The sequence below is a fragment of the Giraffa tippelskirchi genome, chromosome 12, assembly GCF_054371585.1.
Source record: "Giraffa tippelskirchi isolate mGirTip1 chromosome 12, T2T-mGirTip1v1.2.pri, whole genome shotgun sequence".
Classification (NCBI taxonomy): domain Eukaryota; kingdom Metazoa; phylum Chordata; class Mammalia; order Artiodactyla; family Giraffidae; genus Giraffa; species Giraffa tippelskirchi.
Window position 1 is genome coordinate 87,021,667 of NC_137286.1, and position 13,495 is coordinate 87,035,161.

The following is a 13,495-nucleotide window of genomic DNA, read 5'->3' on the forward strand; positions in this document are numbered from 1 at the left end:
TCCCACTGAAAATGCAAAGGGCCTTGCACTTAGGCACGTCTTCTGAAGCTGAGGACTCTGTTGGAATTGTAGCAGCACCACATTGTGCCGGAGTTCATGACAGAGCTCTCTGATGCCTGGGCACTGCCTCTGCTCTGGACGGAAGTGGAGGCTCTCTGCTGCCTCACTGTCTTTCACTCTTGACTTTTTAACGTCATCCAAAGTGAAAGTGCAAGTCGCTCAGTCGTGTCCGACTCTTTGCGACCCCGTGGACCATACAGTCCATGGAATTCTCCAGGCCAGAATACTGGAGTGGGTAACCTTTCCCTTCTCCAGGGGCTCTTCCCAACCCAGGGATCGAACCCAGGTCTCCCACATTGCAGGCGGATTCTTTACCAGCTGAGCCACAAGGGAAGCCCAATGTCATCCAAGGTTACCGTGAATTAGAACTGAGTTCTCAGCCATCCTCCAATTCTGAGGTTGCTTAGACTCTCTCTGCCTTAGAGCCCTTGTCTGTGAAAAGAGAAAATAAAACTCATTCCAGGAACCATTTAGGGATGACCAGTGTCAGGTCATACAAGAAAAGTCTTGGGATTGTTTATTATGAAGCAAAGTGAACCAGTAACTCCCTGAATGAGCTTATTGAATTTTATTGTTTAATATAACTTGTCATTTTCTAGACAGTCTGCATGCAGAAATCAACGAGAGCATTCTCAACTAGAAGGTAGAAAACTTCTCCCTAATATGTTGGTTTTTACAGTTGTGAGATATATGTATCCTGTGTTTCTGTGTATATAGCTATATATATCCTATGTATGTGTATACGTATATGTGTGTGTATATGTGTGTATGTGTGACACACATATACACCCAACACACACCTCTTTAGAAACTGGTTTTTGATCCACAAAGGAGAGAGGTCTTTGTACTCATAGGAAAATAAACTTCTGGTATATCTTTAAAAATTGATTTAAGTATGCATCTTAAAAACAAGAACAGTAACATTAAACATGTAAATGTGCATTTGAAAAGCGGTTTAAATATGCATTTTGAAAACAAAGTGAGTGGTAGTCAGCCTCCAAGAGGCTCTCCTGTGACCTTCCTGGTATTCACACCCTTGGGTAGGTAGTCAGTCCCCTCCCACACTGAATAGGACTGACTTGTGTAATCTTTAGGGTATTGAGGAAATAATAGTATATGACTTCCAAAGCTCAACCACAAAAGATACTGTGGCTTCTCCCTTGTTTTCTGCTGGATCTCACTATGGGGAAACCCAGATGCCTATTGAAAGTGAAAGTCGCTCAGTCATCTCCGACTCTGTGACCCCATGGACTATACAGTCCATGGAATTCCCCAGGCCAGAATACTGGAGTGGGTAACCGTTCCTTTATCCAGGGGTTCTTCCCAACCCAGGGATCAAACGCAGGTCTCCCACATTGCAGGCGGATTCTTTACCATCTGAGCCACCAGGGAAGCCCAAATGCCTCTTGGGGGCACTCAAATAGCCATGTGACAAGGTCCACAGGGCAAAGAGTTAAAGCTTCCTACCCACAGCCAAGAAAGCGAGCTGCTCGGAAGTGGATCTTCTAGCCCAGTCAGACATTCAGAGGATTGCTGACTCAGCTCATATCTCGACAACAGTCTCATGAGAGAGCCCCCAAGCTAAAACTGTCTCACTGCGTCGAATCTGAATTCTTAACCTATAGAAACTGCAAGATAATAAACATTTATTGTTGTTTTAAAACACTAAATTTAGGAGTTATTTATAACACAGAAATAGATAATACAGTGAGTCACAGTAAACAAGATGAAAATTCTGATATGTATTTGAAAATAAAAAGAACCCTTGTATTTATTCAAAACTCTTAACTTTTAGAACATATGGCAAAGTTCTCCTGATTAGGTAGAGTTGGTTTCACTCATTGTTCTTCTCTGTGGATGTACACATCCCCTCATTCATACCTATCTATTGACTAGGCTGTAATTACACCTTTCCTGGGATGGTCATTGTCCACCATTGCTGTAAGAATCCTTGGAGGTGGACAAGTGGAGAGGGAGAGGGGAGGGAAATTCCTACTGATTGGCAGCAAGCCATAGCTGAGAACAGGAGAAGGCAATGGCAACCCACTCCAGTACTCTTGCCTGGAAAATCCCATGGACGGAGGAGCCTGGTAGGCTGCCATCTATGGGGTCGCACAGAGTTGGACACGACTGAAACGACTCAGCAGCAGCAGCAGCATAGCTGAGAACAAGGTCCAGACGTTCTCATCCACCAGTGAGCATTAGCCCAGTCATCTTCCAGTTCCTACTGATGGTTCTAGGGTTATCAGCCCTGCTTCTCCATGCCACTTTCCAGGAAGGAGACCCCTCAGTGTTCAACCCTCATGGGCTGAATCTGTGTTTAAACTGCAGCTTGCAGTTTGGTAGGAAGCAACCTTGGGCGCCCTCTGGTGGCCTTCTAACAAACTGTACCACCCAGACTTTTCTGGGCCCTTTATTTCTATGTTTTAATATTTACTGATTTATTTTTGGCTGCACTGGGTCTTCCTTGCTGTGTGTGGGCTTTCTTTAGTTGCAGAGAGTGGGGGCTCTCTCACCCCACTGTGGGGAGACGTGTGGCCTTCTTATTGCAGTGGCTTCTTGTTGCAGAGCACGGGCTCTAGGGTGCCGGGGCTTCGGTAGTTGCAGCACATGGGCTCAGTAGTTGCAGTTCCCAGGCTCTAGAGCACAGGCTCAATAATTGTGGCACAGGGTCTTAGTTGCCTTGTGGCATATGGGATCTTCCCCAACCAGAGATTGAACCCTTGTCCCCTCCATTGCAAGGCAGGCTCTTAACCTCAGGACCACTGGGGAAGCCCCTGGGCTCTTTATCTTTAAGCACCTTGGCCACATAGGAGTGAATTTAACCCATTTTCTATACATATATTATGTATACAGCAGCTGGAAGTGTGATTTTACCACATAGATAAAAATCTTACCTCCATCCTTTTTTTTTTTCTTAACCAGTTGCAGACATTTCTCATTCCTTCCCACATTTATCTACACCTTAGTGGTGAAATTAATGGGTTATGGTTATTGGCTGTACAAATTGTAATAAAATCATAACAATCCCATTGCCCAGTCTATCTCCTGGGAAGTCTTGGAGAAGTGGTTGCAAAATTGATTAAATTTTTCCTGAGTGCTAGAATAGCAATGGTTGACTCAACTTCTCTTATATTTTCATGCTTTCTGGTTTCAGAAGCGCCTGGCCCAAGATTTCAGATATTAACTATCAGTTTGTTTACCCTCCCCACCGGACATCCTTACCAAGTCATTATTTTTCCTGCTTTTGCCTTTTGTTAATGAAAGGGTAGGAAAAATATGGGCAAAATATAATCAGAAGATCAAAAGGTGATAACAGATAACAGTATAAAGAACAAATTCATAATAAACATGCTAACCACTTTGACCATCCTAAAATGCCCACACCATAAATGGAGAACAGAATTAGACTGAACTTAATGTACCAACAGCTCCATTTCCACTCATTTCCAAAGGAATGTTAGGTAACTTTCTGCAAAGATGTATTTGGAAGCAAAAACTACTTCTCTCTCTTCACTTAGCCTTCAGGCCTTTCAATTCTGAGATGAGCGGCATCCATTTACTGTGTACCACCTGCCTTTTGTAAATGTTCACCTTAGTGGTTTTTTATTAACACTTTATAACTCTACTGTTGCTAAGCAACAGGCCAAGTCCTGGCTCTTCTACACTAGGCCATAAAAATGTCTGCTTAATTTTGATTCCGAAGGCAACTTGACTATATCAAAAAGGTGCTCTTCATGATGGTTTTCCTCCTGACCTTCTCTTATTTTTATTACCCTGAACCGCTCCCAGCAGGGACTCCGCGAAGCTTCAGCACATCTCAGAGCCGCCGCCGTGCAGTGGGCGCCCCCTCCAGGCCACATCTCCCAGCATCCGCGGACTCACGGGAGAGGGGAGAGAGGCAGGGGGTTCAACCGCAAGCCCAATTGTCTGTTAGGAGTTCATTTTCGTTCTCCCGAGCCAAAGAGAACAGCCGTTTGAATTATACAATGACTGCAGCTGCTGCGGCCCACACTCTGTAATCAGAGATGGCCACTGCTGGTCAGAGTGCCCGGAAAACGGGCTAGAGAAGGAAGAGAAGGCGGGTAATGCTGACGGCTGCCTTTTTAAAAATCTGGACAAGTTCGAATACATTCTGCTAGGAAAAGGCAGTATAGGAGAAGCTAAAAGGTGGGGGCGTCTCCTGAGCAGCTTTTGTCTTCCTCTTAAAAGCAGTGGCGCAGAGCCAGCTGTGGTCCGCCGCGGACCGCGCCGCGCCCTCCGTCTCCGTCTCCACGTCCCTCCCCGACGTCCTAGCACTCAGCGGAGAAACGCGCGTTCGGGACGAGGGTCCGGCTCGGGAGTCTTCGGGCCCCAGCCCCTCTCCTTCCTGCCGACGGGGCGCTGGCGTGGCATCGGGGGACAGGGAGGAGGCAAAGGCCGGGGGGCGCGGATCGTGGAGTCTGTGGCTAAGGCATTTCGCACGGCCGCCCGGCCCTCGGACAGAAGCGGTGCTCTTCCAGCGCCGTGGGTGTGGTTCTGAGCCCCTGTCTTGGAACATTTCTCCAGGATGATCTGCGGGCAGAGGGGAGAGGGCTCCAAACCACAGGTTCCACGAATAACTCCTTAAACCTTTGTGATTTCCTAAGAGATGAGAGCTTTAGGGGCAGCTTTTGTTCAACAGTTCTCAAAACAGCTCCAGAGGATAAAGGGGAACTGCGTTTTGGGTTTTGTTGCTGTTTTGGTCTTGGCCGCCCTGCAGGACTTGAGGGATCTTCGTACCCCACCAAATTCTGAACCCACGTCCTCAGCAGTGAAAGTGCGGGCCTCCTAACCACTGGACCAACAGAGAATTCCTAAACAGTGTTTCTAGTACTCGTTATAAGTCCATTTCAACTGCACCTGACTTTATAGTAATAGGAATGACTTCTGTAAAGTTCCACAGGATGGGGGCTAGTTGCAGCGCAGGGAGGAGGGATTGGGGAGGGTGCGGAAGAAATGCAGTTAGAGTGCTGGAACTTTCAGCCTGCCCCCCCACCCGCCAGACCACCAGGAACCACCAGGGATAGAAGAGGGGCTGGAGGTTGGGTTCAGTCACCAGTGGCCAGGGACGCCATCAATTATGCCATGTAGTAAAGCCTCCATAAAAGCCCAAAAGGACAGAGATTCCAGAAGCTTCCAGGTTGGGAACACATCCACATGCTGGGAGGTGGTGGCCCCGGAAGAAGGCATGGACCCTCTGTGTCCTTTCCCACATACCTTGCCTTAGGTGTCTCTTCCATCCAGCTGTTCCCAAATGGCAGTCTTCCTTGGTATCCTAGGGGGATTGGTACCAGCATCTCCGTGAATACCAAAAGCCATGGATGCTCAAGCCGCTTATGTAAAATGGCCTGTATTTGTATATAACCTACACACATCCTCCCATATGTTTTATTTTTTGAAAGATATATATTTAAATATTTACTTATTTATTTGGCCCCTGGGATCTTCAGATCGTCACTGTGGCACGTGGAATCTTTAGCTCTGGCATGCAAACTCTTCTGTTGTGGCATCTGGGATCCAGTTCCACAACTCAGGCCTCTTGCACTGAAAGTGGGGAGTCTTAGCCACTGGACCACCAGGAATGGTCCTCTCTCATATACTTTAAACCATCTCTAGATCACTTATACTACTTCAGTTCAGTTCAGTCACTCAGTTGTGTCTGACTCTTTGCAACCCCATGAATTGCAGCACGCCAGGCCTCTCTGTCCATCACCAACTCCTGGAGTCCACCCAAACCCATGTCCATCGAGTCAGTGATGCCATCCAACCATCTCACCCTCTGTCGTCCCCTTCTCCTCCTGCCCCCAATCCTACCCAGCATTAGGGTCTTTTCCAATGAGTCAGCTCCTCGCATGAGGTGGCCAAAGTATTGGAGTTTCAGCTTCAACATCAGTCCTTCCAATGAACACCCAGGATTGATCTCCTTTAAAATGGATTGATTGGATCTCCTCGCAGTCCAAGGGACTCTCAAGAGTCTTCTCCAACACCACAGTTCAAAAGCATCAATTCTGCTGCGCTCAGCTTTCTTCACCGTCCAACTCTCACATCCATACATGACCACTGGAAAAACCATAGCCTTGACTAGACGGACTTTTGTTGGCAAAGTAATGTCTCTGCATTTAAATATGCTATCTAGGTTGGCCATAACCTTCCTTCCAAGGAGTAAACGTCTTTTAATTTCATGGCTGCAGTCACCATCAGCAGTGATTTTCGAGCCCAAAAAAATAAAGTCTGACACTGTTTCCACTGTTTCCCCATCTATTTCCCATGAAGTGATGGGACCAGATGCCATGATTTTAGTTTTCTGAATGGTGAGCTTTAAGCCAACTTTTTCACTCTTCTCTTTCACTTTCATCAAGAGGCTCTTTAGTTCTTCTTCACTTTCTGCCATAAGGGTGGTGTCATCCGCATATCTGAGGTTATTGATATTTCTCCCAGCAATCTTGCTTCCAGCTTGTGTTTCTTCCAGCCCAGCGTTTCCCATGATGTACTCTGCATATAAGTTAAATAAGCAGGGTGACAATATACAGCCTTGACATACTCCTTTTCCTATTTGGAACCAGTCTGTTGTTCCATGTCCCGTTCTGTTGCTTCCTGACCTGCATACAGGTTTCTCAGGAGACAGGTCAGATGGTCTGGTATTCCCATCTCTTTCAGAATTTTCCACAGTTTATTGTGATCCACACAGTCAAAGTTAAAACAATGTAAAGGCCATGTAAATAGTAGCCAGCATGCTACAAATTCAAGTTTTGCTTTTTGGAACTTTCTGGATTCTTTTTCCTTTCTTGCATGCAGAAGCTATGGTTATGGAGCACTGACTATAACCTTTTATATCCTTTTATAGCAAACTGGTAATCTGAGAGAGTAAAATATTCTCCTGAGGTCTGTGTGCTGCTCTAGCAAATTAATCAACCCCAAAGCGGGATGGTGGTGATGGAACCTCTGATTTACAGCCAATCAGTGACCTGCACCAGTGCTTGGCATCCAAAGTGGTGGGGGGAGCAACCTTGTAGGACTGAGCCCTTAACCTTTGGAATCTGATACTTTCTCCAGGTAGATAGTGTCAGAAACGGGTTGAATGGTTGGACACCCAACTGGTGTGAAATTGCTTAGAGAGAGGAAAAACCTACACGCGTCTAGCAACAAGAGTATCAGAAGTGAAGTAGAGTACTGAGTGTAAGAGACACATAGGAGTGTTTTTCCTTCTGGTTTTTTAATTCACTTTTCTATGAATTCATGTTGATTATATTTCACAAAGTTACTGGTTTACCACAGATTGGAAATTTAAAGAAATCAGCCCTTTACCTGAGATAGTTTGGGCAGCACTGGACTAGAGTCAAAACAATGCAAACCAAGATTTTTGTTTGATAGTTTACACTAGATTATTGGGAAAAGGAGAGAGGGAGAGAGAGCTTGTACACACACTGATTAAAAGTTGGCTATAACAGTTGTGATTTGCCCAAGGTGTGGAAATGTGGAAGGAGTGTGAGCAGCAAGGGTGAGTGGGACTTAGAGTGGCAATTTAATGATAGTGCTATAGGCTTCAGACTCTTGCCGTCCACCCAGGACCTTGAACTATATTCAGATTAAAGTCTCAGCTGCTATTAAATAAATGAAGAACAAAATAATAGGAAAATTGGGGCTTTGTTTATCTAACGCTAACTTTCTGCTATAACCTGGAAGGTTATAGCTACTTTCAAATTTTTAAAAGAAATTGTTTATATACAAGGGGAATATTTTAAAGAAATCTAAGAAAGAGAAGGAAAGGCTAATGTAACAAGACACTGCAGGGGAGCGTCACTGTGTAATAACTCCCATGTGGGATGGGTGACAGGCTTTGGGCTGTGTGCCTGACAACACACCATGTCGTTATATAATAACAGACACCCTCCTCGAGGCCTCTCTGCCTTCACCGAGATACACAGCTACTGTGACTGTGCAGAACACACTGAGAAATGGGTCCAGACACATTCCCAAGGCAAAACGACAATCAGTTGAAAAAAAAAGAGAGACAATCCTTGTAACACAGGGAGCAGATGATCTTCTTGAAGACTGGAAAACCGTGACTCAGGTCTCCTAATCTGCCCGGTTCCAGGCTCACTGCTCTGTAGAGGCAGCTAAGATCTTGAGATTCTGACCCATGTTATGTGAAATTATAACATGTGTGTAAAAAACCATTTCAATCCATAAAAGATGGTACAAATATGAGGATATTTGATGCTCCCTAACGGATGTTGTAAAAAGCTCCTGTGTGCTTTTTTCACCACTTGCCCCAGTGTTAACTGCGGACTCCCAGCACCCAGCCACATACTAACAAGGTGGTCTCTTCATACTCGAGTCCTGAATTACATGCACTGAGCTATGGGCATGTGCTTGGCATAGCCAGCTGACACCTTATACGTGAACTGGGTTCCTTGGTGGCACTGTTAGCTGTTGGACATCAGATTATGCTAAATCTCACCCCCCAAGAAGCATGCCCAGGAGATCCAACATTTGAATAATGAAAAACTCAGAAAGTGAGAACTGAGAAAGTGGAAGGAAAAATACTTGTTTTTTTCAAGAAAATCCCTAGGAAATTAAAAACATATCCAAGTTAAAATGACTGTCAGTCATGTACAAAGACACTTACCGAGGAAATTCAGGACACCAAGAACAAAGAGAAGATCCTAAAAACTCCAAGAGAGGAGAAGAAGCAGTTGACATGCAAAGAAGTGATGATTAGAATGGCGACTTCTCAGCTGCAACACTGGAATCTAGAAGACAGTGGATTTCTGGACAATGTCAAAAATCTGACAGATGATTCTTCCCAGTCTGGAAGTCCATACTTAGCCAAATTATCAATCATCAAATGTGAGAGGAGAGTACCCTTTGAAATAAGGGTATTTTATGCAAGTAAAGTCTCAAAAAAATGTAACCTCCGAATAAACCATAAGAGAGCTACTTCACCAAGACAGAATTTAGGTGTGTAATGAAGGGAATACAGGCTGAGGGGAGAGGTCGCCACATGACCACAGGCAACAGGCATGGACACTAGTCTGGACTGGAGCAGGAAGGAAACAGGCTCCACCAGGGAGCCCTCCCAGAAAAAAAAAAAAGTGGGCCTAGTAGGGCCTGGAGCACTTCGAGTTTTGAGAGGCAGGTTACATTTCTTGCAGAGAGCTTAAAGGATGTATTAGTGGTGACTTCCCAGAAAGCAAAGCAGAAGGGAATATGAGAATTATTAACTCCAGTAAAAATTAAAGGAATGTTATTATATGGCTCCATTTGGAAAAAATACATAGCCATATCATGATTTGATTTTTGCTTTTGCTTTTTGGCTGCCCCAGATCTTAGTTGTGGCATGCGAGACCCACTTCCCCAACTAGGGATCAAACCTGGGTCCCCTGCATTGGGAGCCTGGAGTCTTAACCATTGGACCACCAGGGAAGCCCCTCAAGATTGTTAATTTAACTAAATTGTGAGATAATTGTATGGGAGGATGGAGAAGGAGTAAAGACAGAGGTCAGATGCGAGTGGGGGACAGCAAGAAAGCTCAATCCTCATCTTCCAAGGAGGACGTCAAAAGATAATATCTAAACTCTGAAACTAAAAAATCAAGAAACAGTAGTTGAGTAGTTGGCGGTTCAGTGGTTAGGACTCCATGCTTCCACTGTAGGGGCGCAGGTTCGATCCCCCATCAGGGAACTGGGACGCTGCATGCCACAAGAAAGATACTGAGGGAACAGCTCATGAAGGACTTCCTAGGACACTGTAAACACTGAGGCTTTTCACCCTGGGTGATTTGTGAAGCCACCAGAGGATTTTAAGCAAAGAAGAGGATGATCCGAGTTGTTCTAGAAAGACCAAGTGTTAAGATTAAACTGCAGATTGGTCAGTTTGGAAGCAGGGAAGTCAGTCAGCAGGCTCCTATGGTTATCCAGGCAAGAGCTTGGATCAAGCCAGTAACCATGGAGGTAGTAAAAAGCAGACAGGTTCTGGATATATTTTGAAGGTAGAGTCCCTGGGATTTGCTAATAAACTGGATGTAGAATTTGAAAGAGAGGAAAGTCAAAGATGAAGCCAAGGTTTCAGGCTGAATCACTGGAAAGATGAAGTTGTTCATTTGTTGAGATAGGGAAGGCTGTGGCTACAGGAGGCTGTGGGGGTGCTATTGCTGGGTAGGTGGTTGGATATGTGGGTCTGAAATTCAAGGCAGAAGACATGGCTGGTGGTATAAATGTGGTAATCGTAGTTCTAATGATCAGAACAATTCCTTTGTCTTCTCCTGAAAGTGAAAGTGTTAGTCACTCAGCCGTATCCAACTCTTTTGTGACCCCCATGGACTGTAACCAACCAGGCTCCTCTGTCCATGGGATTCTCCAGGCAAGATTACTGGAGTGGGTTGCCATGCCCTTCTCCAGAGGATATTCCCAACCCACGGATCAAACCTGGGTCTCCCACACTGCAGGCAGGTTCTTTACCATCTGAGCCACCAGGAAAACCTTGTCTTCTCCTGAAATGGTAAATAATTACCAAAATAAGGCTGCAGAATAAACTAACCCCAAACTTAGTGCCCTAAAGCAACCACCATCTGCTTAGCTTAAGCTTCTGTAGATCAGCAGTTTCGGCCAAGCTTAGCTGGGTGGTTCTGGTCTTGTTTCATTTTGGCCAGGCTTTCTCGTGCATCTGCGTCAGCTGGCTAGTCAGTTGGCAGTTCTGGGATGATGTCAGCTGCAAGGACTCACTGCTCCTCTGCCTGGTCTCTCATCCTCCAGCAGCCAGCCCAGAATGGTTCTGGTGGAGGCAATGCTCCCAGAGAACAGAAGTGCTCAAGACCTCTGGAAGCCTAAACTTACTTCTGCCAGTCTCCTGGTCAAAGCAAATCACAAGGCTGGAGGTGGAGAGGCAGGCAACAGACTTCACCTCTTGATGGAAGGAGCTACAAAGTCACAAAGGTAGGGGTCCAGATGGACCAGCGGGGCCATCATTCATTCAATTTACCACATGTCTCAACTCTAAAATGTTCTAATACTGCAGTGGGTTGCCATTTCCTACTCCAGCAGATCTTCCCACACCCAGGGATTGAACCCATGTCTCTTGCATTGCCTGCATTGGCAGGCAGATTCTTTACTACTGGTGCCACCTGGGAAGTTGTTTTCAACTCAACCAGGTATATATGTGTATGTGTGTGTGTATATATATATATATATATTTGTCTCACTGTGCAGCATGCAGAATCCTGGTACCCTGACCAAGAATCGAACCTGTGCCCCCTGCAATGGAAGCATGGGGTCCTAACTGCTGGACCATCAGGGAAGTCTCCAACCCAGCCATATCGAAGTTTGGAGTTGTCTTTTCTCTCAAAGAAGGACTTTAAAAAGATCTGCCTATGACAGACAGGAAATAAGTGAAGTTGGTCCAGTTTTTAGCTCCAGCTAGAATCTCAGTGGGAGGGAGGCAGGGTCCAAGAATATCAGGACACAGTGAAGTGAGAACATCTATTTTGAGGACCCAAGCATGAAGAGGAGGGAAACAATATTCTGCAACCACAGCATGCTGCTGCTGCTGCTGCTAAGTCTCTTCAGTCGTGTCCGACTCTGTACAACCCCATAGACGGCAGCCCACCAGGCTGCCCATCCATGGGATTTTCCAGGCAAGAGTACTGGAGTGGGTTGCCATTGCCTTCTCCGCAACCACATCATGAGGCCTGCAGAAGCCATCAACCGCAGGCTGGGACTTCCCTGGTGGTCCAGTGGTTAAGAATCCACCTGGCAATGTGAGGGACATGGGTTCGATCCCTGATCGGGCAACTAAGATCCCACATGCTGAGGAGCAACTAAGCCCATGAGCCACAACCAGAGAGTCTGTGCACTGCAACAAAAGATCCCACATGCTGCAACTAAAACCCGATGTAGCCAAATAAATAATTACTTAAAAAAAAAAAAGCACAGGCTGGAAGACCCCACACATTGTCCATACTTTCACACAGCCCCTTGCCTCTAGGAAGGGATGTGTGAAAAACATTCCAGAATGATACCCAGTTTTGCCACTTTAATCATCCCATAAAACCTTATTAGCAGGTCATGTCAGTGCCTGAAAGCCTGGTGGAAATTCCTTGTTTTTCCTGCCATAAACCCTTTCTGCAGCAATCTAAGCCTGGATCTTTTTTGATTGCAGATTCTCAGAAGGGAGAGGACGATAGTATTGGTTGCTTGGATATATTTAGCATCAGCCAACTAGGTGTTCCTTCTCCATGTAGACAAAAACAGAATCAGTCGATCTAAGAAAGAATTGGAAAGTTTTATTCAAGCCAAATTTGAGGATTATAATCCAGGAAGAGATTCTCAGAAAGCTCCAGAACCGTTCTGCTCCTTAGAAGTCAAGATGCAGTTCACATAAGCTTTTTGAGACAGATCGTGCATCAAAGCGACGTATTATTGACAATTTACACGATCCAGATCTAGTCGCCATCGAGGTGGGTCATGTGACCCCTTGGAAGATCAGGAAGGAATGTTATCTTTTAAGGTGTGGTCTTGTGTTGATGCTAGGAGAACATTGTTCTTTATGGTTGAGCAGGTATTTCTGTGGATGGTAGAGGTTTGGTCCATGCACAAGGCAGATGCACAATGCACAGTAGGGGGAAGAGAGGGGGCCAAAGGGCAGAGAAGATCTTTTATGTTTAAATTTTTCTTGTCTTGCCATAATATGAATTTTATTTCACGTCCTAATGTCCTGTCAATGAAAAAATTAATTAGTCAGTCTAAAAAGAAATGGAAATTCATTTTACTAAAGCCAAACCGAGGATTAGGACAAGGAAACAACCACTCAGAAAGTTCTGAGGACTGTTCTGCCTGTTAGAGGTCAAGTTATACAAGTTTTTGAGACAGAGAGCTGTACACATTATAGACCGTTTACACAATCCAGATTACACTACAGAGCAAGTCCTGGGTCAGGGGTCCTCTTGGCCCCTTACAAGACTAAGAAAGAAGGTTATCTCCTAAGAAGTTGTAAACTTTGTTGAGATTAAGAAGGAAGGTTATCCACCGAGGAGGTCTGGTTAATGTAAATGCACACACACACGAAAGGAGAGGGAGGAGGCCTGAACAGGCAGAGAACGGTTTTATGTTTAAATTCTTCTCATCCTGCCATGAAATACGAATCTTATTCCATCAGTCCTTGGACACATACTTTCCATCCTCCACTCTATGGCCAGGCATCTGCGGGAAGGGCTGTGACCTGGCATTTCCGGCCCCAGGTACAACAGCACGGCCTTTCAGGCCCGTTTCCAGCATTTCCTCCAGAAACAGACCAAAGGCGAAGGCATCACCCTACAAGACTAAAACCAGCTTTGCATTTTTAATGTTCTGTTTTGGAAATAAGAAGAACATGAACATGCAGAGGGAAGATTCATACAGCACAGGAAGATGCTAGGCTC

The 13,495-nt window shown here is 45.4% G+C and overlaps 2 protein-coding genes across 2 annotated transcripts in view; both read left to right on the forward strand.

Annotated features, from left to right (window-relative positions):
- GTF2F2 (general transcription factor IIF subunit 2) overlaps positions 1 to 13,495 on the forward strand; it is a 179,443-nt gene that overhangs the window by 157,176 nt on the left and 8,772 nt on the right. Inside the window, exon 10 of the transcript XR_014070542.1 lies at positions 10,836 to 11,015. The gene's annotated coding sequence lies outside the window, so the exon portion shown is untranslated. The remainder of the gene's footprint in view (positions 1 to 10,835; positions 11,016 to 13,495) is intronic.
- Positions 10,836 to 13,495, forward strand: part of SLC25A30 (solute carrier family 25 member 30) — a 107,945-nt gene continuing 105,285 nt past the window's right edge. The window contains exon 1 of the mRNA XM_081547366.1: positions 10,836 to 11,015. The gene's annotated coding sequence lies outside the window, so the exon portion shown is untranslated. The remainder of the gene's footprint in view (positions 11,016 to 13,495) is intronic.